At 35.9% G+C, this 24,814-nt stretch overlaps 1 protein-coding gene across 6 annotated transcripts in view; it reads right to left on the bottom strand.

The window, feature by feature from the left end:
- The window catches only part of TSC22D1 (TSC22 domain family member 1), a 134,124-nt gene that overhangs the window by 35,183 nt on the left and 74,127 nt on the right, over positions 1 to 24,814 (bottom strand). The window contains exon 1 of one of the 6 annotated variants that reach the window (XM_045869487.3): positions 11,867 to 12,088. The exons of the other annotated variants lie outside the window; for them this stretch is intronic. The gene's annotated coding sequence lies outside the window, so the exon portion shown is untranslated. Of the gene's footprint in view, positions 1 to 11,866; positions 12,089 to 24,814 lie in introns of those variants that run through there. 6 annotated transcript variants of the gene reach the window in all.

Genomic DNA, 24,814 nt, shown 5'->3' on the forward strand with positions numbered 1-24,814 from the left:
AGCCACATGCAGAAGAATGAAACTGGACCATTTCCTTACACCACACACAAAAATAGACCCCAAATGGTTGAAAGACCTTAATGTGAGACAGGAGTCCATCAAAATCCTAGAGGAGAACACAGGCAGCAACCTCTTCGACCTCAGCCGCAGCAACTTCTTCCTAGAAACATCGCCAAAGGCAAGGGAAGCAAGGGCAAAAATGAACTACTGGGACTTGCACAGCAAAAGAAACAGTCAACAAAACCAAAAGACAACTGGCAGAATGGGAGAAGATATTTGCAAATGACATATCAGATAAAGGGCTAGTATCCAAAACCTATAAAGAACTTATCAAACTCAACACCCAAAGAACAAATGATCCAATCAAGAAATGGGCAGAAGACATGAACAGACATTTTTCCAAAGAAGACATCTAAATGGCCAACAGACACATGAAAAAGTGCTCAACATCACTCGGCATCAGGGAAATCCAAATCAAAACCTCAGTGAGATACCACCTCACACCAGTCAGAATGGCTAAAATTAACAAGTCAGGAAACGACAGATGTTGGCAGGGATGCGGAGAAAGGGGACCCCTCCTACACTGTTGGTGGGAATGCAAGCTGGTGCAACCACTCTGGAAAACAGTATGGAGATTCCTCAAAAAGTTGAAAATAGAGCTACCATACGATCCAGCAATTGCACTCCTGGGTATTTACCCCAAAGATACAAATGTAGGGATCCAAAGGGGAACGTGCACCCCGATGTTTATAGCAGCAAAGTCCACAATAGCCAAACTGTGGAAAGAGCCAAGATGTCCCTCGACAGATGAATGGATACAGAAGATGTGGTATATATATACAATGGAATATTATGCAGCCATCAAAAGGAATGAGATCTTGCCATTTGCAACAACGTGGATGGAACTGGAGGATATTATGCTGAGCGGAAATAAGTCAATCAGAGAAAGACATGTATCATATGACCTCACTGATATGAGGAATTCTTAATCTCAGGAAACAAACTGCGGGTTGCTGGAGTGGGGGTGGGGTGGGAGGGATGGGGTGGCTGGGTGATAGACATTGGGGAGGGTATGTGCTATGGTGAGTGCTGCGAATTGTGCAAGACTGTTGAATCACAGATCTGTACCTCTGAAACAAATAATGCAATATATGTTAAGAAAAAAAAAAAGATAGCAGGAGGGGAAGAACGAAGGGGGGGAAATCAGAGGGGGAGATGAACCATGAGAGACGATGGACTCTGAAAAACAAACTGAGGGTTCTAGAGGGGAGGGGGTGGGAGGATGGGTTAGCCTGGTGATGGGTATTAAAGAGGGCACATTCTGCATGGAGCACTGGGTGTTATGCACAAACAATGAATCATGGAACACTACATCAAAAGCTAATGATGTAATGTACGGTGATTAACATAATAGTAAAAAATTAAAAAAAAAAAAGATGGCTAAACAGCCCACATATAAGAACACTATACATTTTAAGTCAGACATGGGTCAATGAGAATAAATTCAGATTACTGAATTTCATCAGGAAGTTTATAGAAAGAAAACTGTCCTCTCTTCCAAAATGGCCTTCAAAAGATACGTCTAAATCCTTAAATGTGTGGCATTTAATTAGAGGATTTCATGAAAAAAATCGTATTTGCAAATTTATATTCATTTGCTCTTAAGATATAATAAAGAAAAAGTTTAAAAGAATCCTTACTTGCAATCCAATCATAGTAATTGTCAGAGAATAATGCCAGAACAGTAGATTAAATCATGAAAGAAAAAAAAGAAAAATCAATCATTTTCTGTACTGCTTACTATACTCATAATTGAGGTATTTTATATGATTGTACATAGCTTACATTTTCATATATTCAAGAATACATTGGCAAATTTAAAATGCTTAGCTATGTACACAGAGTACTCAATGCCTGCTAAATTGCATTTTAGAAAAAATTAAGTATAACTATTTTATAATCATGTTTAGAAACAAAAGAAACTAGGGAGTTATAGTCAATGAAAAATAATAGAAACTAAGCAACATAGGAAATACTTATATAATTTTAAATGAACAAAAAGATACAGACTACGCATGACCTATGATGACACCTATAAACATGAATGCCTATGTGTGTTAGCCAGCCTTCAGGATGGCCCCCAGTGATCCACCCATCTTGGTTTTCATACCCTTGTAAAGTTCTTCCCCATAACCGAATAGTACTGACCTAAGAATAATACTGCACAAATGATGGTGTATGATTTCTAAGACTAAGTCACAAGGATTCTGCCTTACTCTCTCTTTGATCATTCTCTCTGGGAGAAGCCAGCTGCCACGTCATGAAGACCCTCCTGCAGCTCTACGGAAAGTTCCACATAGCAGGGGATTTAGGGACATTCTATCAAGAGCCAGCATCAACTTGCCGACCATGTGAGCGAACCATCTTAGAAGTGGATTCTCTAGCCCGGCGTCAGGCCTTCAGAGGACTGTAGCCCCAGCTGGGATCTTGACTGTAACCTCATGACAGACACTGAGCCAGAACCATCCAGTTAAGCCTCTCCCAATTCCTGACCCTTAGAAATGGAGTAAGGTGATGTTTATTGTTGTTTTAAGCCACTCAATTTTAGGATAATTTGTTACAATAAAGAATTAATAGAATATATACTTCAAAAGGCCATGTAATAATAATAAATAATAGTAATAATAATAGTCTAGAATATGATTAAGGAAGGAATCGGGAGTTATTTCCTCCTTTACTTCTTAAACTTTCTGTAAGGTTAGGTCACTTCCATTGTTCCATTTTTTAAAAATCGTATTTAATGCTTCTACCTCTAGTTGCTCCCACCACTTTTGTTAGAGAAGTTCTGAGTCATCCATTCATTCAGCAAATGCCTGCTAGGACCACTATTCAGAACAATCCCAGTCCCACCTCAGGGAGCTTATATTCTAGAGGGAAAGAAGGCCTGAGTCAAGTCATGTCACAAATTAGTCTAGGATTACAAATTGTGACATATAGTCCACTTTGCTATAACATGCATGTGTTTCTGGAAGGCAAATTAATTCAGGAGTGATTAGTAAATGGAAAAATGATGTCATGATAACACAAAAGCTGTGTTGATTCATAGGGATTTTTCCTACACAAGAGGAGCCAGAACAGCCAGTGAATTGCAACCTTTAACAAGAAAGGAAAAAGCTCTCAACTCTGTTGCTATAGCAGCAGCAAGAGGCCTTTCATTCGTATTTAACAAAACTTAAAAGTAAGCGCTTCCACCAGGAGTCCCCCCCCAGCTCTGTGCAGCTTTCAGCTCATGTCAGCTTAGCTGCCTCTTGTACCAGCCTCACCACAGTCCCAACTGGCTTGGAGCTCCATTTCCTTCTGCCTTATCTTAGCACCTGCCGCCTCTGCTCTAGTTAAAATATTGCTGGCATTTCACTCTACTTTTTGGGCATGTATTTTTATTTTATTTTTAATATCTACCATGAGAGCTTCCAGCTATATTGAGCTCGTACCAATTTTTTGTTCACTTACTGCTCTGGTTACAAAGCTGCCTAAGTATTGAGTGGTTGGGCCCAAGTCTGTTTTCTCCATACACTGTCTTATTTTTTGCATGCAATTTTGTAAAATGAGGTTTTCAGAAACATACATATCATGGTATAGAAGAAATGCCTGCACTATTAAGGAAAATTTTACAGTTCTAGGACAGCATGTAACATAGGACCTTGACCTAATATGGGAATGGCATATGCAAAGGTCTAAAGCACAAAGACAGGGGTACACAGAGAGCCTATGGAGGGGTACACAGAGAGGCTTACAATAGCTTTCTCTTTGTCTGCCTCAAATACTTTGCCAGACTAGGGAGACTCTATTCACCTCAGATGGCTGAAGCACCCCTTTGTCTGACCTGTGGTGAGGCAGGTGATGAGACTGGGCCTAATTCAGCATTTCTCAGCCCGGACTGAACCTTAGAGTCAAGTGGGAAGCTTTTCACAAATACAGATACTCAGGCCCATCCTGACTTAATTGCTCTATCTGAGACCTGAGCATTGGTAGGTTTTAAAAGTTCCCCAGGTGATTTCAATGTGAAGCCAGGGCTAAGAACCACTAAACCAGGGGAAGGCACCAGCAGTAGTCAAGGGATTGGAGAATAGGTCTTATAAAGAATTAAAAAACAAAAAACAAAAACCAAAAACCTGAAATTATTTATGCATTTAAAAACTTTGCAATTGTAATTAGTAAATAAGACTGTACATTCATTATCCCCAAGAAAATTTACAGGGATATTCCTGAGGGCACAGGTAGGGCTGGAAATAATCAGAGCTGGAGTGTGAAGTCTAAGACCAAAGGAGCACTAACCTCAGCTTCTGGGAGAGGCAGCATGTGGGGTTGGAACCTAAGAGCTAGGAGCCTCAATTCCACTCGAGGGACAAAGTGGGGAGAAAGGGGGTGGGGAAGGCTTGGAGGAACTTCCAGAGGGATTTAGGTATGCTATTCAAAAGGAGTTCCTGATCGAGCATGCTGAAATAGTAGCACATACTATTTAAAAACATGGCCATCTTTGGAACAGCAAAATAAAGGATAAAAATGGATAGAGTAGTTTAAACCGTCCTATTATAGGGAGGAAGAAAAGCAGGCTGCAACGAGTTTTCAAAAAACTTGGCGATCAGAGTCACAGGAAGGGATATTTTAGAAATACAGATTCCTGAGCCCAATGTCAAAGGTATGGATTGCAATCTCCAGAGGTAGGAAATGATAAATGAATAGCAACAACAGCTGCTACCATTTATTCAGCATTTACAATGTGCCAGGCAATCTTCTATGCACTTTTTATATTTCATCGGATTTAGTTCCTGGAAGGACCCTAATAGTTAACTGGGACACAGAGAAATTAAGTAGCTTGCCCATGGTAAAGGTTCAATCCAGGTTTCAAACCTGCAGACCTACATACAGTCTGTGCTCTTAACCACGACATTCTGCAGCCTTTAGAACACCCTCCTCCATCCCCAATAAACCAAGTGATTTTGAGGCTGCTAGTATTTGAGAACCACTACACCATGATCTTTCAAAGTCACTTTTAGCCATATCATTCTTCAAAATCAGTCTCAAAATCAACAGTATCTTCCATTGTTGAACTTTACATCAAGTAGCATTATCTCTTTTATAATGAAGAGTTTGAAATATGTTAAATGTACAGAAATAGTTTTCTTGTAGAGACAAGCTTATGTCTAAGACTTCTGTCTCTGACAAAAATAGAAATTTTATATAACACTTTTTTCTTAAACACACTTAGCAATTTGCTATGTCTTATCAATTCTTCCTTGATAATACCTCTGCCTTTTCTCTCTCTATTCCCACTGCCACCACCCTAATCCAGACCCATATAAGACTTCCAGATTACCACCATATCATCTGGTCAATCTGGTCCCAATCTCTATCCAGCCAGATCCAAACAAATTCATCCTGTATACTGCTTCCAGGCTAATGTCTTAAAATTTTCTTAATTTTCTTGCCTGTCACCCATTCAGTTGAGTCCTTTAATGATTACACACTACCTGTAGGATAAAATCCCAATCTTTAGCTTGGCATTCCAAGTCTGTAACTAACTGCCCCTTAACCAACTCTTTCTTTCTTAAAAAAATTCAACTACAATGCATTTTTAACGCAAAATTCCTCCATCAAAACAAGAATTAAATAGATCTTAAAACTACATGTAGAATGAGAAAATACTTAAATTGTGGGCTAATTCTTTAAATCATTTTAATGAGATTCTAGCTATCTTAGAGTTAAATGTTCAAACTTGGTACCACCTCAGGTGAGCTGCTTGCTAATACTTAAAACATTTTGCAGAGCATGTAAGAGGACGTTAACACAGCTGAGCTCTTGCACCTGATCTTTCAGCTAATCTCAAAGTTAATTTAGTTTCAGAGTGTACAATTACACAAAAACTGCCCTAATGCAACAGGGAGGGTTTAGCCTGTTCTTAAAGCATGAATCTTTTATATAATCCACAAAAACAGTTTGCAAATCTTGAATAAGATTATTTTTACTTAAAAACATATAGTACCTTGCCAGGAAGAAAATGTATACCCATTCTAAAATTACAAGTTAGGAAAATTTATCCACATATTTTAGTCATGAAACTTATACCTCTTCATCTACTGTAAGTTAAAAAAAAAAAAAAAAAGTTGTTACTACCAAGGAGAACTGAGAAGAAAGGATCAAGTGTCTACGCTCTAATATCCATTTCAGATGGAGCTACTTTATCAGTCATTTCCATGGCTTCACTGGAGCACTTGTAAGAGGTCTCCAGTTACCCCAGAAGGGCTGAATGAAAGATGAAGGCAAAAACATAAGCCTCCATGAGTTGATGATCACTATGGAGAGCAGAAAAGTGGCAGGCAGGTAGATGAACGTTTGCCAGAGCCAGAGAAACACGGGGCTGCTATTGGAGACCACATACTCTTCCTCTCCCCTTAATCAGTAGAGCTCAACTACTGCTTTCTTAGTGCTTATGTAAGGTCGAATTGATTCGTTCTGCTATTTGGTCCATGAATTCTATATATAGTATCTTTTAAAAGATTTTAAAAAATGCAAATAATTAATGAAGGAAAGAAATCCAGAAGAAATCTCTATAGTCCAATTTTTGTAACACATACACAGAACAACTCTAGACCTGGAAGTATATTGGAGGGGAGAGAAAAGCTGTGGCAAAAAGCAGCATCCAGAAATAAACTGAGAAGTCCAAGAGACTGAAAATTTTACCCAATACTTATTGTATCACCAATAAAGACACAAAGTGCCTTGGAACAGCTCCCCAATGACTAGATCAGAAAAACAGAGTCACCAGCGAAATACACTCATACCTAGACACATCTTTTGTAATCAATATTATCTCATTCATACAAATTATGCACAATTCAGAGTCTAAATTATTATTATAATAAAGATTTCTTAAAGTTGCTACGCAAGTAGTTAAATCAGTTTCTAACGTTCCTCATAACTACAGAATTCTATTCCTCATTGCCTAGAGGGGCCACTGATGACGAATTTTCAAGGCCTCATAGTTTATTTTCCTTCCCTCCAAAAACCTGTCACAAAACCCCCTGGGAGAAGGCAATGTCTGCCTTCATATGCTATTTAATTTGCACAAAACAATCGTGTTCTAGCATGCCAGAGCCTGGCCCTTGACATGATTCACTTCACTTTAATAGGAAAAAATGTTGATAAGCAAAAGGCAAGCTGACGTCAGGCAGAGCTTTAAAGAGCACAAAAATCTAGTCTCTGCTGGGACCAGTCCTCATTCCCTCCACACCACCTTTACCTATCTATCACTTCATCTTAACACAATGCAATAACTGGTATTCAAATGGCTCACTGATAAAGGCAACTTAGCCTATTCTTCTGCTTACAAACTCAGGAAAGCATGGAACGTAGTTGAGAAAGTTTTCCATCAGAAAAGTTAAAATTTAAAAGTTCTGGTATATAAAATGCTTAACAGTTAATCACATGGAAAACTGATTTTAGATAACCAAGGGTTTGGGGTACATCAAAGCAAAAAGAATCTGCAAAAATACAATCCTGCCACCTTGTGGTACCTATTCAAAAGGACTTCACTACTTCATACTTTAAAACAAAATATGTTTAAATATGTTTTAAAACAAAATTTAAAACTTTGATTTTTAAAAAATGTGCTTATTTCAAAAAATATCAAAATAATACAGCATTTTAAAATCTTAAATATTGATGTTACTGTTCCCTGAAATTTATAGAAATGTATCAAATTGTCTATTTTTTTTGTTTTAAGATTTTATTTATTTATTTGACAGAGAGAGACACAGCGAGAGAGGGAATACAAGCAGGGGGAGTGGGAGAGAGAGAAGCAGGCTTCCCGCCGAGCAGGGAGCCCGATGTGGGGCTCAATGTGGGGCTTGATCCCAGGACCCTGGGACCATGACCTGAGCCGAAGACAGACGCTTAACGACTGAGCCACCCAGGCGCCCCACAACTTGTCTATGTTTAACTTAAAGAAATTGTTTCTAAGGTCAAAACTAAATTCTCTCTTAAAACAAAGTGTAGAAATGCAATTGTGAGCACTTGGAACACTCAGTAAATTTTTTGTATCAATTATGGATCACTTTTCTTTCTGTAGTTAAATAACCATCATGTTATATAAATGGAACTGCAAAATTTTTACTGCCCACGACATAGCATTGCTTGATCAACTTTAAACTATGAAGTAGGAATACATGTAAATTTCTCTTGAACCTTTACTACATATATTTTATAATTCTTAAACTGTTCAGACTCAACAAATGTAAATAATGAAGTTTCTTCACATGTTGACATAAATAAGGTTAGTTTTAAAATAGTAAATAAAAACGTAGGATCACTGGCATTTTCAGAGCACCATCTATAACAATTCCTTTTAGAAAACTAAGTCTCTTTTGACGTATAAAGAATTGAAAGTTTATTCTGTGAAAATGTGAACACAAATTACAAAAAACCTATGGGAGCAGTAATATGAGATTGAATCATATGAAATTCTATTTATGTAGGTCAAAAACTGTTGAATCTTGAGAGCTTCCTATAAATCTGTGCTTTGTACTTTACCTGATCTATTGTATTTAATAATCCTCCTGTTAACCTTGTGAAGGAGGTACTCCTATTATTCCCAACTTATCAATAAGGTCATTGAGGCTTAGAGGACAAATAACCTGTACTAAGAGCCTGCCTGCCTGAGTTTCTAACTACCATACCCAAAAGAACAGAGATTTATATAGATAAAAAGAGAATAGCTGCTAAAATGTTTCTGAAAAGATAATCAGATCTTTTGGCTAAATTATTTTTCTGTTAATCATGACTTCAAGCAGCATTTATATTGTTAAAACTTTCAGGAAAGAGGAAAGGGCAACTACTGCCTTTTTTGTGATCTAACGTATCATTTGAATTTACTTCTTTGACAAGTGCTGGTTATCTCTTATCTCACAACCTTCTCTTTTCTCATAGAAAGCAGCATTTTTACCGTGCATGCTGGTATTAATCCCTCAGAGACTCATAACCATTAGCATATCTGATTTCTCTCACTTCTCATCCATTCATCCATTTTAAAAATACCACTTTTTGTCCTTAGCTGGCAAAAACATAAAAATTCATAACCTTTACCCACAAAATTTTATATTTTAGTAGGAGAGACACAAAGAGACAATCTAACTGCTAAGTATTTCAAGACAAGTATGTAGAGAGTATAACAGAATCTGGGAATAAAGGCAGCTAACTTTGTTTCGAGGTACCTATTTTTGTCCATTCTTTCCATCTTCAAAATCATTCCCCAGAGAAGCTCCACATTTAGTTGTGCAGCATTGCTAATAATTGTTTACAGTATAAAGTCTTGTACTACACAGAGTTGAGACTGGCATTAATAAAAGAAGGTACAAAACAAAAAGTTTATCAAGGATGATGAAACTATCAACTATTAAGGAAATAAATATTTCCACCATCTTTTATCTTTTCTGTCCACAAGTCCAAATAACACACTAAGTGGTTACAGGAGAAACAAGGATATCGGTATTACCTATAACTTCCATAAGTAAACTCAGAGAAAATTAAAGAAAACTCAAGAAACAAAGATTTTAAGTTCATTTGCTTTAAATTCAATTGTTGTAACAAATCACCACCTTTTAAAGCCCTATCACAGCCCTTCCTTTACTCCATTTCCCCTTTTAGCTTTCTTGATAAAATGAACGGCTTTTCTTAATTTTCTCCCTACATGTCCTTAAAATTGGACATAAACTTCTCTAGATAACCTTCCTCACTCGGACTGGGTCTCTGATCAGATTTTAAATTGCCAAGAAAATGTGTTATCAGTTCTATTAAAGAGATTTCTAGTTAAATCTTTAATGAGTATATATTGTTTTATGATGAAAATTATTTCTGCTAATTCATCGGACAAATATTTACTGAGCATACCTTAAATGTGCTAAATATATATCAAAAAAATAAACTCAGGAGCTGAAAAACTGGGACCTATTATCACTAGTTATATGCTTCCTTAAGTAACTATCTCTCGAGCTCAATGTCTTTGCTTGTAAAATAAGGATAAAAACATTTGCCTTACCTCCCTCGCAAGTTATTCCAAGGATCCAAATGAGACAATACATGTAAAGGCACTAATAGAGTATTAAGTTACTTCTAAAGCCAAACTTCAGGGAGGCAAGTCATCACAAAATAGGTAGGCAAATAAGATTGCTTAAAGCTAAAATTGAGGTGAAATGTATCCTACATATCCAAAATATTTTTTTAAAATATTTTAATTTATTTGACAGAGAGAGACACAGCGAGAGAGGGAACACAAGCAGGGGGAGTGGGAGAGGGAGAAGCAGGCTTCCCGCTGAGCAGGGAGCCCGATGTGGGGCTCGATCCCAGGACCCTGGGACCATGACCTGAGCTGAAGGCAGACATTTAACCGACTGAGCCACCCAGGCGCTCCTATCCAAAATATTTTCAATTAACCATTCATTTCAGTGGGATATATATTTGTGAATCATAAGTTCTATTTGGTTTAACTAAAGTGTATCTTTTTAAAATCATCACAAGCCAGCTCTAAAAAAAAATGACATCTTAAATAATAACCCCTCACTGTCTACTTGTCAACAACTAAAATCTAAATTATTTCATTTTTTTAAAAAAAAACAATGTTTCCATCTGCATATATGTTTTAAAAATAAATATTATTTGATCATTAGTAATCAGATATTAAATGATTTCTTAGTCCACTTAGTGCTCCATGTGACGACCTTATTAGAAAGTTTGCAAACATTTTAGGAACCTATTAATCAAAATAAATTAGAATTAATAAGTTAATTAATTTTTCACAAAAATAAACTGGAAAAACTTGCCATCCTATGCAAGGGTTAATTTAGGCAAAAACCTTATTTCTCCTTTAAGATTCAAGAATTTTCATTTATGAGAAGCAGAAAATTTCCCATTTGCAATTTCAGCTCTAATGAATATCTTTTCTTCAAACTGTTAATATTTGTGAATCTACAGATTTAATTATAAAAGACTTAAAAGTTTATTTGTCCATTATCCTTTTGATTCACCTCCCTTTAAATAAGACGAACTTTAATCTACGTTTTTTCATAGTAAGCTAACTGCAAAATTCCTGTGTTTTCTCTCATTTTAAGCCCGTTAACAGCTCATTTTGAAACTTAAATGGTTTTTAAAATGTAATTTTAAGTTAATTCTTAATTCGAAAAATTAATACCAACTCCTCTGAAGTATTTTACATTGACGTAGAACTATAGGAGTGCATGGTACTTCGTCCAAATTCAAATCTGTTTAAGTTATAGAAACAGTAGATAAAAACACACATACACACAGTGTGTGGATATATACACGTATAAATATGTGTACGCATACGTATATATACCTATATACACACTAAACATTAAGCTAGAATTTGCCAGCTCTAAAAAGCCTTCACAAAAGTTTCGGACATTTCACAAGAACCACGCAACTGCTGCTTCCCATAGAAATTCTGAAAACATCCTGAAGTACAGCTAACACCATTTTCAAGCATGAATAAATGAAGGTTGATATTTTGGGGCAGAAAAGCTCCATATACAATTCTGAAACATCTACAATGTTAAGTCCACTCACAGTGGCTTCACCTGAGGGGTGAAACAGGTTACCGAGCGGCTACAAAACTAAATTTTTAAAAATCATCAACTAAAACAGGACTCCCTACAACTCATCTCAGTCAACCCCCGAAGGCGGGAAAAAAAAAATCCCTCCCTTCACAAACCCCAAAAAATCTTCCAAGCGGTTTTAAAAACAGCTCTTATAACGTCCCAACCAGGAAGGAAACACAAAAACGACGGAACCGAACCTAATCTCGGCCTCCAGGACGCGGGGCCGAGGGGCCGACGGCCTTTCCAGGGAATAAACCCCGTGTACGGGCCGGCGGGGCCATTCCTTCCGTGAGGACTCCAACTACGGGAAGGCCTCACAGCAGGTCTGTCACTAGGCTACCGAGACGGTCTCTCGACACGCACAGCACCGTCGCTCGGCCGGCGCCTCCCTTCCCACTCGGGCCAACTGACACTCCGGGGACGCGGCGCGGCCGGAAGGAGGCCCGAGGTTCCAGGGCCCCGCCGGGCAGTTTCTACTTAAAGGGGCAGTGACCCTATTTACCGATGGTCGGCTCACTGCCTTCTGAAAGAACAAAAACACTATCTATAGGGTGATTCACTAGGTTTCTAGGATTTAAGAGGGCGTAGGAGATTTTTTTCTTCAGGTTTTCTTAGCATGTAACAAACTGATAGCATATGGCCTCTATTGATCATTTCACCTTGATCCAAAAGTCAGAAGTATCTACAGGGGATTTTTCAACTTTTGAAAGGTGTTTGTATGTGGGAGGGGAAAAAAAAAACAACAACAGTGAGGATTCGGGAATGGAAGGAAGAAGACCTGAGGAAGAGAAAGGATAACGGAAGGGATGAAAATAGGAAAGGCGGGGAGAGGATGGGGAAGTGAGGGAGGCTGGAAAACATCAAGCAGAAAAGCAAAGCAAAACCGAAGCAAGCAGGTATCAAGGTCTCCAAGAGAAGTGGAGAAAATAGCTGCCAAACAGCTTTTCTATTCCCAAAAGGCCTCACAGTACTTCCTGCAATTTGTGTCAAGGATGTTCTCCTCTGGTCCTACAATTTACTGGAGCAGGAGAGGTGGGAAACACACAGTGCTCCATTTGTTTTTCTCCTAAACAGTCTGCAATGCTACGGCAGAAGGTAGAAAAAGACTGATAAAATCAACCAAAGTAAAAGGAACTGACATCGGTAAAAGCAAAATGATATAAATTATGAAACAAAAAATGTATATAAGTAAATGTTCAAGTTGGACCTTTTTAAAACTAGATTAAACTTTAGAAAATAAAGGAAAATGTGTGATAGAAAAATATATGAGTCAACATCACAGAAAGACATCTTTTCTGAGATTAAAAATGAACAATAACAAATATATACATATCAAAACTTCAGGATGCAAACGAAGTAACACTTAGGTAAAACGTACAGTCTTGAGCAATCGAATAAAGGCTAAAGAATAGCGGGATAAGGCTTTATCAAGAAAATTGGGGGGCTCCCCAGGGAAGGAAGCCAAAATACAGGAAAAGAGGTAATAAAAATAACAGCAAACACTATTAAAATAGAAAACAAACATGTGTTAGGTCAACAAAGCCAAATATTGGCTCTCTGAAAAAGACTATAAAAATAAACCACTAAACCTCCAGTATGGTTAATTATGAAAAAAGAGAAGGCAGAAAGAAGCAATTATCAGGAATGAAAAAGGAATATAAGCGTAATTAAAGAGATACAGATTAAATGGACAAATTGTTAGAAAAATACAATTTACTAAAACAGACTGATGAAACCTAGGAAATCTGAATAGTCCTATATTTCCATTAATACAATTAAATCAATGGTGAAAAGTCTTTTCACAGATAAAACTCCCAGACTCAGCTTCACCAGTGAGCCCTAGGAATAGTTCAGTGGCCCAGCCCGGCTGGCCTCCACAAGGGCTCAGAGAAGGATCAGCAATGCAAACCACCGAAAGTGGCTCTGTCCAGTGAACATGCAGAACCTCAGTGGGTGGCCAGACAAGAAGTAAATTAAAACTAATACCGTGTGGCTGACACCAGATAGCTGCAGGAACCCATGTGAGATACTCTTTTGGGCTCCCCAAAAATACTTAGATGAGGGACTGATGCCATACACTAGCAGGTGGAGGCAACTGCCACACCTATATTATGCAGTCATTAAAACTAATATTCTAGGTGCCTGGGTGGCTCAGTCAGTTAAGCATCTGCCTGCAGCTCAGGTCATGATCTCAGGGTCCTGGGATCGAGCCCCGTGTCGGAATCCTTGGCTCAGTGAGGAGTCGGCTTCTCCCTCTCCCTCTGCCCCTCCTCCCCGCTTGTGCTCTCTCTCTCACTTGTTCTCTCAAGTAAATAAAATCTTAAAAAAAAAAAAAAACATACACACTAATATTCTAATAAAAAATATTTAAGTCATAGGGATATGGAGTTTCTAAAAATTAATTGAAATGTGATTACTGACAGAATATGTATATTAGGTATTTTTATTCAAAGTCTATTCAACTTTGTACTTTAACAGTTATGTAACTATAGATATAGAACTCATGTAATTTCCAAGAATATAAGAACAGAAAAAAATACATTAGAATTATAAAAGAGTAGTTAATTCTAAATCAGTCAAAAAATAGAAATTATTCATAATTTGCTGTACACTTAGAATAATAAAATGGTTCTCCTCCTTTTGTTATCATCTAATAAATCATGCCAATATACAAAAATAGGAATAATGTACTCTATTTTTTAGAAAGACAGTGGTAAAGAATATTCATAAACTGTATGATCTGACCCTTGGATTATGAAAAATAAATGTCTTACACTTGAAGTTAATCTTTATTTTTAAAATCATAGTTAATTATGAGTCAAATGCTATGATTTTATGATTTATCTATATGTAGTAATTAGAATTTATATTTAAATTAAATAATACATTTAACAGGAAAATACAATCACTGCAAAAAATAAGAATTCATTATTTTTTTTTAATGCATAGTCTTCTAAAGACCAGTGCTTAGTAGAACTGAATTACCCACGTGATTACAGGTAAGACAGCCCGACTCCCTTATTACACTGGATGTATGGCGACAGGGAACATGTGTGCTTTTTTCACTGTTGTATCCCTAGGGCCTAACACCCTGCCTGGAAGTCAGATGTGTTTAAAAAAGAGAGAAAAGAGTAAACCATGGAGAATACAGCAAGTATTTTATTCTTATTTTAAAATAAAGTCCTTATGTAAAAGGTAAAATAATTTTACTAGATTCCTTGTGAAAGCTAGGACAAAACTTAAAATTTGAACTACTGTCCAGGGGCAGAAAGGATTAGGAGATACTTCTTGAGGCTGAGCTTCCATACCAAGCATTCTACTTTTACATGAGTTTTTGTATTTGTTGTTGCTGTTGTTGTTTGTTTGTTTTACATAGATTGTATGTTTGCTTAGGGAAGCTTTAGTGTGTTAACAAGTGATGGAGATTAGAAGGGGCTAAAGCCTGTGTCCTCATCCCCTTGCACTAACAGCAGTCAACTCAGGACTCCGAAGCCATTGAGAAAACTCAGATGGAGGCACCCAACCCTCAGCATATGGGTGAGGTGCCTGGAATGTGAAGAAAACCTATAGAGTAAAAGGAAGGTAGGGCAAATGATAGACTCCAGAGAAACACCAACATTTAAGAGGACTGGGAAGAAAACAACAAACCCTAACTGAGACCAAAAAGGAGAAGGTCCAGAGAGAGGAGAACTAGGAGTGAATGGTGCGCCTTTCACTGGAGCCAAGGGAAGAGAAGGGACGAAGTAACGGGCACTATGCCCAAGACAGAGGTCAAAGGAGATCAGCTCTGAAAAGTGTTTCAGACTTGAGACGGTTAGCAGTTTCAGAAGCGTGAGTGGCAGCGTGGTAAGGCCACATCACAGCAGGACAGGTGCATGGGGAGTGAGGAAGGCAGAGGACTTGGGTGGGGCTGGAGGCTCATGCAAGAGTCAAAAATTAAACATAACAAGAGAGGATATATCCTGATGAAGCAAAGTCCCAGAGCACAGAGGAGGGAATTAGCTATTTATAATTATGCACAGAAATTTATATTAGTATGTGATAAGAACCACTAGTTTTAGTTAGCATAACTGATGCAGAGGCTTTCCTGGGTTCATTCATGTATTTGCTAGCGTCTCCCATGCTCATGAACGACATTCAGCGTTGATCATTTCCCACCACATACCCCTCATCCTCACTTTGCAGGCTGAATACACTCACAGCCTGGTTCCATTAAGCTGGTAGATGACGTGTAATCAATAAATATTTCTAATAATCCACGAGTGGATTCTATCTTCTGCATGTCCTCCTAGAATGACGAGGAATGTCCTACAACCACCATAATAATAATAATAATGACAACAAGAGCAACAACAATAAAGTTGGTAGGGGACTGGTAAGCTAGACCCAGTATAGAAAGTATTCCTCCTCTGAACTCCTAAAAAACATTTTCTGTATAATTTATTTTAAAAATTGCATGCAAATATTATTGCATTATTCAAATTAATTTTAAAAACCCTTCATATATTTATATCCCATCTCAATTATACTTGAGGTCATCACAATTTCTTTGTAGCCTTCTCAAACTCCAACCAATCTTTCAAATACAAAAGGTGCTTAATATTTTACTTTAGTATGGGTAACAAAACTATAGAAATATGTACATGTCTCTAAACTGGTAGTAAGTTGTTACTGAAAAAGAATTAACAGTTATGTTCTGTGAGTCTACTAAATGTCAAGAACGATGGCTTTATACATACATCCTATCATTTAATCTTAAAAACAACCCAGTTTTCAAATGAAGAAACAGAGCTTTGGGTTAAAAAATTGCTGCATGTTACATAGCTAGTAACCGACAGATCCAGGACCCAAAAAGCCTGTTCTTTTCAATGATGGGCAGAAACAGTAAACACTTTGAACGTTTATATTCTTGAGCTACATATTTTATTCTTAAGTTCTAGGTTTCAAAAAAGGGGATTAGTTACTAAGATAAAAATATATTTATTGAAACATTATCACTTGGATTATATAAGCAGTAACAAAAGTATTATAATGACAATAATGATAGCAACTAACATTTATTAAGTGTTTATTATGTGCCAGAAGCTATGTTAAGTGCTTTGTGAGTATTCTGTTTATGCTTCACATAATCCTAAGAGGTAGGTATTACTATTATGATTCCTGCCTACAGATGAGAAAATAGGCTCAGAGAAGTTAGGGTTAATAGTCTCAGGACCACAAATGGAACAAGTGATAAAGCCAACATTTAAACGCAGGGAGTCTAAATTTGAAGCTTAAGTAGTACATTATATAAACCTATTTTTGCAATATCCTTTCCATTAACAAACTGAACTCCCAAGAAAGTGATCATGTTATTTAGAAAAAGACTTTTCTCCAAATTACCAACACACTTAATGCTGCGCCATGCAGATTTGGACTTTCAATTAATTAAGTAACAAGCAACATATGGAGAAATAGTTTTCCATAGTCTTTCAACTACAAATGGAACATTCAATTTAAATCCCTATTTTAATCCACCCGTCTTTTTATAACAATAGTAAATCAATCAGCAAATTTTAAAACAAAAGTGCCACATGGAAAGCTAGCATAATTAGCTAGCTTTATTTTTAAAATCCCGAACTGTCAATATTGCAGGAAATTTGCCACTGTTGCTTTGACAAGAATTATGAGGCAAAATCTCCAAAAACTGGACAACCTTGAACATACACAGGGTATCATCTGAATATCCCCAAACATGCAGATTCTACAAAGTGGTCAACTAAGTGAGAATATCCCGAGAAATATGCAGGACTTAGAATACAGCACTGGGAAAAATCCAAATGTACACCGAGAAGTGATTCTTCTTAATCAACAGTAGATGGCGCTAACAGATCATATCCTATTTAAAAACAGCCGTCCATACTCTTCTAGAACATTTACCTACACAACCCTGGCTATCTTAAATTAAGTAAAATTTTATTTATTTAAGAGTCTGTATAATTTGACCTCTAATTTTTAAAAAAATCTAAACACATAGGCATCTTATACACAAATCTGGGCCATTTTTTTTTAATGTATTACTTAAATACAAAATGAAAAGTCATTGTTAACAAATGCAAGACATACTGTCAGGACATCTGAAAAATTGAAAAAGGAATATGAATAGGTAAAAGAAACTGAAAAGAAATAATATCTGAATGTTTTGAGGTTTGAGTAGCTGTGAGCTTGAAATTATTTCTACAGTCAACTCTAGGAATATTCAAATATCCCTCTAAAATTTCTAGTATGTACAATAATGGAATTCCCACTTCTTTCTATAAAATCCTTTAAGAGTATGCAGGATAATGGAGCACTGGGTGTTATGCACAAACAATGAATCATGGAACACTACATCAAAAACTAATGATGTAATGTATGGTGATTAACATAACAATAAAAAATTTTTTAATAGAGTATGCAGAATATATTAATTTCCTATGGACAAGCCAGGGAATACAGTCCTTCCCCCCCTCCCAAAGTAGTCCACATTTTATACATTATAAATAACAGTGATTCCAACCCAGAGGTAAATAATATCTCTGAATGTGGGGCTTAAAAGTATGTGTTAAGTTTTTTTAATTAGTCTGGAAGAGGAAAAATACGAAGTTATTTATTATGACTTGTCATGTTAATCTAGGACAGGAGTTGGGGTACAGGAAGGCTGGGAGTGATGAGGTTTATTAAGAGTACAAGTTCACCCATGATTAACATATTTAATGACTGTGGCATAAGACAGCTATCTTGAATCCTACAAGTAAATCTAATTATAGGTCTTTAAAGCTACACAGAATAAATTGTACAGCAATATTGTTAGTTGGGAGGGGGGGGCTCTTTCGCACATCTAACATTAAGCTACACAGCTGGTTATCCAGTCCACCTGCTGATCTGCATAACGAGGATTGATTACTATCGGACATCTTAACTTAAATGACACTAGAATTGTAGAATATACATGAGCATTTCTGTTTTGACTCCTAGTTCTAACACAAGATGCTGTAACACCTTGAGAAGTCACTTAACTTCCAAATTCAATTTCTTCTTTTATAAAATAGAAGGTGGATTTATAGTAAGAACTAAAAGAAGAAAAATATTTAGGGTATATAGTATGAGTGATACATAAAGATTTAATGAATATTGGACTCCATCCCCTTCTTTTTGCCATATTATAAAAATAGTAAGAAACAGGCAGAAATAACAGTATAAATCCACTTAAGCAGACGTAAATCAATGCAACATTTAAAAAATAAGATTTTAAAAGACAAATGCAGACAGACTGCCCTCTTACCACCAAGTCTAATAAAATATGAGTTTTTGAAAAACAGGTGCTTAATATAAGCAAACAAAACTCAAGGCCATAAACAGTAATAGGCACTATAAATAGTGACCTTATCTACAAACCCAAAGGCAGTTACCACACATAAGTGTATGGAAAGTTCTTCTAATCATATTTCCACTTTTAAATATATAACAATTCTACCAGCAACCTAATACAAATTTTGTACAATGTTAAGAGGCTTCTTAGTAACATTATTTTCATTAACCCTGAACATAATAAATATTAGAATCCTGATATATTTTTCACTAGAAAGACATATCAAAAATGTTCTGTTTTTGCAGAAAAAAAATGATGACCAGGATAACTTTCAGCCTAGAATTGGGTACCCAGACCTTTCAAGAACTAGAGTGAAATAAAGACATGTTCAGAAAAGCAGAAAATAAGTTAACCACCATTTAAAATTCACTAAAGGAACTTCCAAAAAATATTCTTTAGGAAGAAGAAAAATGTTCCATTCAAAAGGTCTGAGTTACAAGAAAGAAGAGTAAATAAAGAAGCAGATAAACATGTAATTAAAGCTAAACATTGTCTATAGAAAATAATATCAAATTTGTGAATTATTTAAAAATGAAGTTAAAATTATGGACAACGATATGTAAATTGTGGGGAGTAGGGAAGGTGGTAATTAGTGTTAAAATGTGGTAAGGATTTTGCACTTTTTCTAGAAATGGTGGGTTTTAAGATATTGATTAACCTTAAATTTTGTTAAGTTGATTACAAGAACATAAGAAGAATATATAGGTCCCAAACAAGAAAGGGGAAAAAAATAGGAATGTCCCTCCCCTCACCCATATCCTGCTATATAGTATTTATAAGAGACACCCTAAAATAAAAGGACATGAAAATGCTAAAAGACAGAAAATGGAAAAAAAAGATATCATTAGCAATACCAACTAAAGACAGGTAGAATCACCTTGTTAAAATAAGACAAAAGAGAACTAGATAAAAGGCATCACTAGGGTCAAAGAGACACATGACCTAACAGCTTCAATGCACGAGCAATTCTAAACTTGTATGCACTTAATACATACAAATAAATAAAGCAAATTTTTTTGGAACTATAAGAAAGTGTCAATCACCTTTCTCTAATATTGTTGGGTCAAGCAGATAAAATTAGTTAGATATTATAGATCTAAACAAAGAAATTTAAAAAGCTTAGTGGACACATAGAGAATACTCAACTTCAAAATTAAAGAATAGACATGCTCTACAAGCATACATGAAACAACTAAAGTGTTCGTGCATAAAGAAAGAGGTAAATAAATTTCCAAGAATCAGTATCATACAACCAAGTCAGATCACTTTGCAATTCATTAATATAGAATTCACTAACAAAATGATAAAATGTAAAAACACCTATATTTGATGACTTCAAAACACACATTCAAATAATTTGTGGGTCAAAAACAAAATCATAATGGAAACTCAAAACACTTAAAATAAAAAGAAAATGCAGACTTGTAAGACATGCTGCCAAAGTAATAACGTGAAAGGAATTTTATAGCCTTAAATATTTACATTACAGAAGAAAATTTGAAAATTGGTGAGCTAGGGCGCCTGGGTGGCTCAGTTGGTTAAGCGACTGCCTTCGGCTCAGGTCATGATCCTGGAGTCCCTGGATCGAGTCCCGCATCGGGCTCCCTGCTGGGCAGGGAGCCTGCTTCTTCCTCTGACCCTCCCCCCTCTCATGTGCTCTCTCTCATTCTCTCTGTCTCAAATAAATAAATAAAATCTTTAAAAAAAAAAAATTGGTGAGCTAAAATTTCAACTTAATATGACAGAATAGGAACTAGAATGAACCTACGAATGCAGAGAGAAGGAGACAATAAATATAAAAGCAAAAGTTAATGAAATTTAAAACAAGAAACAACCTCAAAGCCAAATTTGGCTCTTTGAAAAGACTAATAAAATAGGTAGAACTCTGAAAAGATTAATGAAGACATGGGATGCAATATGAACAATATCCAGAAAAAAAGGGGGATATAATCATAAATACAGAAAAAATTAAAATATAACAGAATACTATGAACTTTAAGGCAACACTTAGAAAGAGCAGATCTAGGTTTTACATGTAAAGTTCTACCTAACAGGGGCGCCTGGGTGGCTCAGTTGTTAAGTGTCTGCCTTCAGCTCAGGTCATGATCCCAGGGTCCCGGGATCGAGCCCCACATCCGGGGAGCCTGCTTCTCCCTCTCCCACTCTCCCTGCTTGTGTTCCCTCTCTCGCTGTGTCTCTCTCTGTCAAATAAACAAAATCTTTAAAAAAAAAAAAAGTTCTACCTAACAGCCAAGTAACAGAAGATAACACTCTCATAAAAATGCTTATAGAGATTTTATATATATATATATATAGTTTGAAAGACAAATTCTCTCATTCTCTTTTATGAACAGTATAAGAATCCATAAAAGCAAACAAACAAAAATAAAATAAATCTAGTAATAAATAAAAATGCACCAACTTAAGTTTATCCTAGCAACACAAGAGTGGTTTATCATTAGAAAATCTTTAAATTTTAGTTATCATCCTAACAGATTAAAGGGGGAAAAAAATCACCTCAACAAATATAGAAAATTTAACAAAATTCAATATAAATTACTTACTAATAATGAAACTTAGTAAACTAAAAAATATAAAGAAATTTCTCTTCCCACATAAAAGATACCTGCCAAAACCAACAGAACACAGCCTTCTTAGTGGTGAAATGTCAGAAGCATGTTTCAAAATTAGGAACAAGATAAATATGCCCACTATTAGCACTCTACTGGAAAGTCTAGTCCTGCATTATCCAATACGGTGGCCACTAACCACAAGTGGCCATGAACACTTGAAATATGACTAGTACAAACTGAGATGTACTACAAATGTGAAATGCATACCAGATTGTGAAGATTTAGTACCAAAATAGGTAAAATATCTCATTAATAATTTTTATACCGATAAACATGCTGTAATAACATTATTGGGTTAAATAAAATAAAATATATTAAAATTAGTTTCACCTGTGTCTTTATATTTTTTAATATGAATCTAGAAAATTTAAAATTACATGTTGCTCACATGTTTTTACTGAAAAAAAGTAGAAAAAAAACCAAATAATGACTGGAAAGGAAGAAACAAAGCTATCATTAACCTCAGATGATTGTCTACACAGAAAAACAATATACAGAGAATTTTGAAGATTTTATTTATTTATTTAGAGAGAGCGCACACAAGCAGGGGGGAGGGGCAAAAGGAGAGGGAGAGCAGACTCCCAGAGCTTAGCGCGCAGAGCCACCACCGGGCTTGATCTCACGACCCCAAGATCATGACCTGAGCTGAAACCAAGAGTTGGACACTAAACCAACTGAGCCACGATGTACAGAGAATTTTAGAATCAATAACAAGTTTTAGCAAGATGGCTAATTATTCTATACATATCAACATGTAGAGAATGTAATTTTCTTTCTTTCTTTTTTTTTTTTAATTTTATTTGGGGTGCCTAGGTGGCTCGGGTCATGATCCCAGGGTCCTGGGATCGAGTCCAGCATCGGGCTCCCTGCTCAGCGGGAAATCTGCTTCTCCCTCTCCCTGCCACTCTCCCTACTTGTGCTTGTTTGTTCTCTCTCTATCTCTCTGACAAATAAATAAAATCTTTATTAAAAAAAAAAAGAAAAGAAAATTACTGGCCAATATCCCTGATGAACATAGATCCAAAAATTCTCAGTTAAATATTAGCAAACCAAATTCAACAATACATTAAAAGGATCATATACTATGATCAAGTGGGATGTATTCCAGGGATATCAGGATGGTTGAATATCCACAAATCAATCAAAGTGATAACACCACATTAACAAAATGAAGCATAAAACCCATGATATATCCACAGATGCAGGAAAAGCATTTGACAAAATTCAACACCCATTTATGATAAAAACTCTCAACAAAGTGGGTATAGAAGGAACATACCTCAGCATATTAAAGGTCCACAGTTAACATCATACTCAAAAATGAAAAACTGAGAGCTTTTCCTCTAAGATCAGGAACAAGACAAGGATGCCCACTCTAGCCACTTTTATTCAACATAATATTGGAAGTCCTAGCCAGAACAATTAGGCAAGAAAAAGAAATCCAAATAAGAAAGGAAGTAGTAAAATTATCACTATTTCAGATGACATGATATTTTATACAGAAAATCCTAAATAGGACATCAAAAAATTGTTAGAACTAATCAACAAATTCAGTGAAGTTGGAGAGTATAAAATCAATATATGAAAATCTGTTAAGTTTCTGTACAAAATAACAAACTATCAAAAAGAGAAAATTAAGAAAATGATCCCATTTATATGTACATCAAAAATAATAAAATACCTAGGAATAAATTTAACCAGGAAGGTCAAAGACCTGTACACTTAAAACTATAAGACATTGATGAAAGAAACTGAAGACAACACAAATAAATGGAAAGATAATTAGTGCCCATGGATTGGAAAAATTATTACCGTTAAAATGTCCATACTACCCAATGCAATCTATAGATTCAATGCAATACCTATCAAAATTACAATGACATTTTTTTCACAGAAATAGAACAAAAAACCTAAAATTTGTATGGAACCATGAAAGACCCAGAATAGCCAAAGCAATCTTGAGAAGAACAAAAAGCTGGGGGGGGGGGGGAATCAGGGGAAAAGAAATATATATATATATATATATATATATATATATATATATATATATATATATGCTTCCTGATTCCAAACTGTATTACGAAGCTATAGTGATCAAAACAGTATGGTATTGGCATAAAAAGAGACATATAGATCAATGGAACAGAGAGCCCAAATGGGTGAAGGGGAATGGGAGATACAGGATTCCAGTTATAGAATGAATAAAATCATGGGAATAAAAGGCACAGTGTAAGGAATACAGTCAATGATATTGTAATGTAAACTGATACAGCCAATATGGAAAACAGTATGGAGGTTCCTCAAAAAATTAAAACTAGAACTACCATATGATCCATCAATTTCATTGCTAGGTATTTATCTGAAGAAAATGAAAACACCAACTTGAAAAGGTATCTGCATACCCATGTTCATTACAGCATTATTCATGACAGGCAAGACATGGAAGGAACCTATCTATGCATTCATTGGTGGATAAATGGATAAAGAAAATGTGATTTGTTTTCATACATACGTGCACACACACACACACACACATTCAGCCATTAAAAAAGAAGGAAATTCTGCCATTTGCAGCAACATGAATGGACCTTGCAGTCATTATGCTAAGTGAAATAAGTCAGACAGATAAAAACAAATACCACATGATCCCACTTAATGTGTAATCTAAACAACAAAATGAAATAAAAACAACCAAATTGACAGATTAAAAAAAAAAGATTAGTGGTGACCAGAGGCTGGGGCAGGGGGAGGAGGAAGCATTAGATGGGTAAAGGAGGTCAAAAAGTATAAACTTCCAGTTATAAAATACATAAGTCCTGGGGATATAATGTACAGCATGATAACTGTAGTTAATAACACTGTATATTTAAAAATTTTCTAAGAGAGTAAATTGTAGAAGTTCTCATCACAAGGAAAAAAATTATAATTATATGTGGTGATGGGTGTTAACCAGACTTATTGTAGTGATTATTTTGCACTATATACATATATCATATCATTATGTTATACACCTGAAATTAAGATAACATTATATGCTAATTATATCTTAACCAAAAAAAAGTTTTTTAGCACTACAAAGAAGAGACAGGATGATGGTCTTTTCAAATATTAATGCTGAGCCA

The sequence above is a fragment of the Mirounga angustirostris genome, unplaced genomic scaffold (genome assembly GCF_029215605.1).
Source record: "Mirounga angustirostris isolate CCGP_5_RB_7025 unplaced genomic scaffold, mMirAng1.0.hap1 SCAF_3, whole genome shotgun sequence".
In the NCBI taxonomy this organism is placed as follows: Eukaryota; Metazoa; Chordata; class Mammalia; order Carnivora; family Phocidae; genus Mirounga; species Mirounga angustirostris.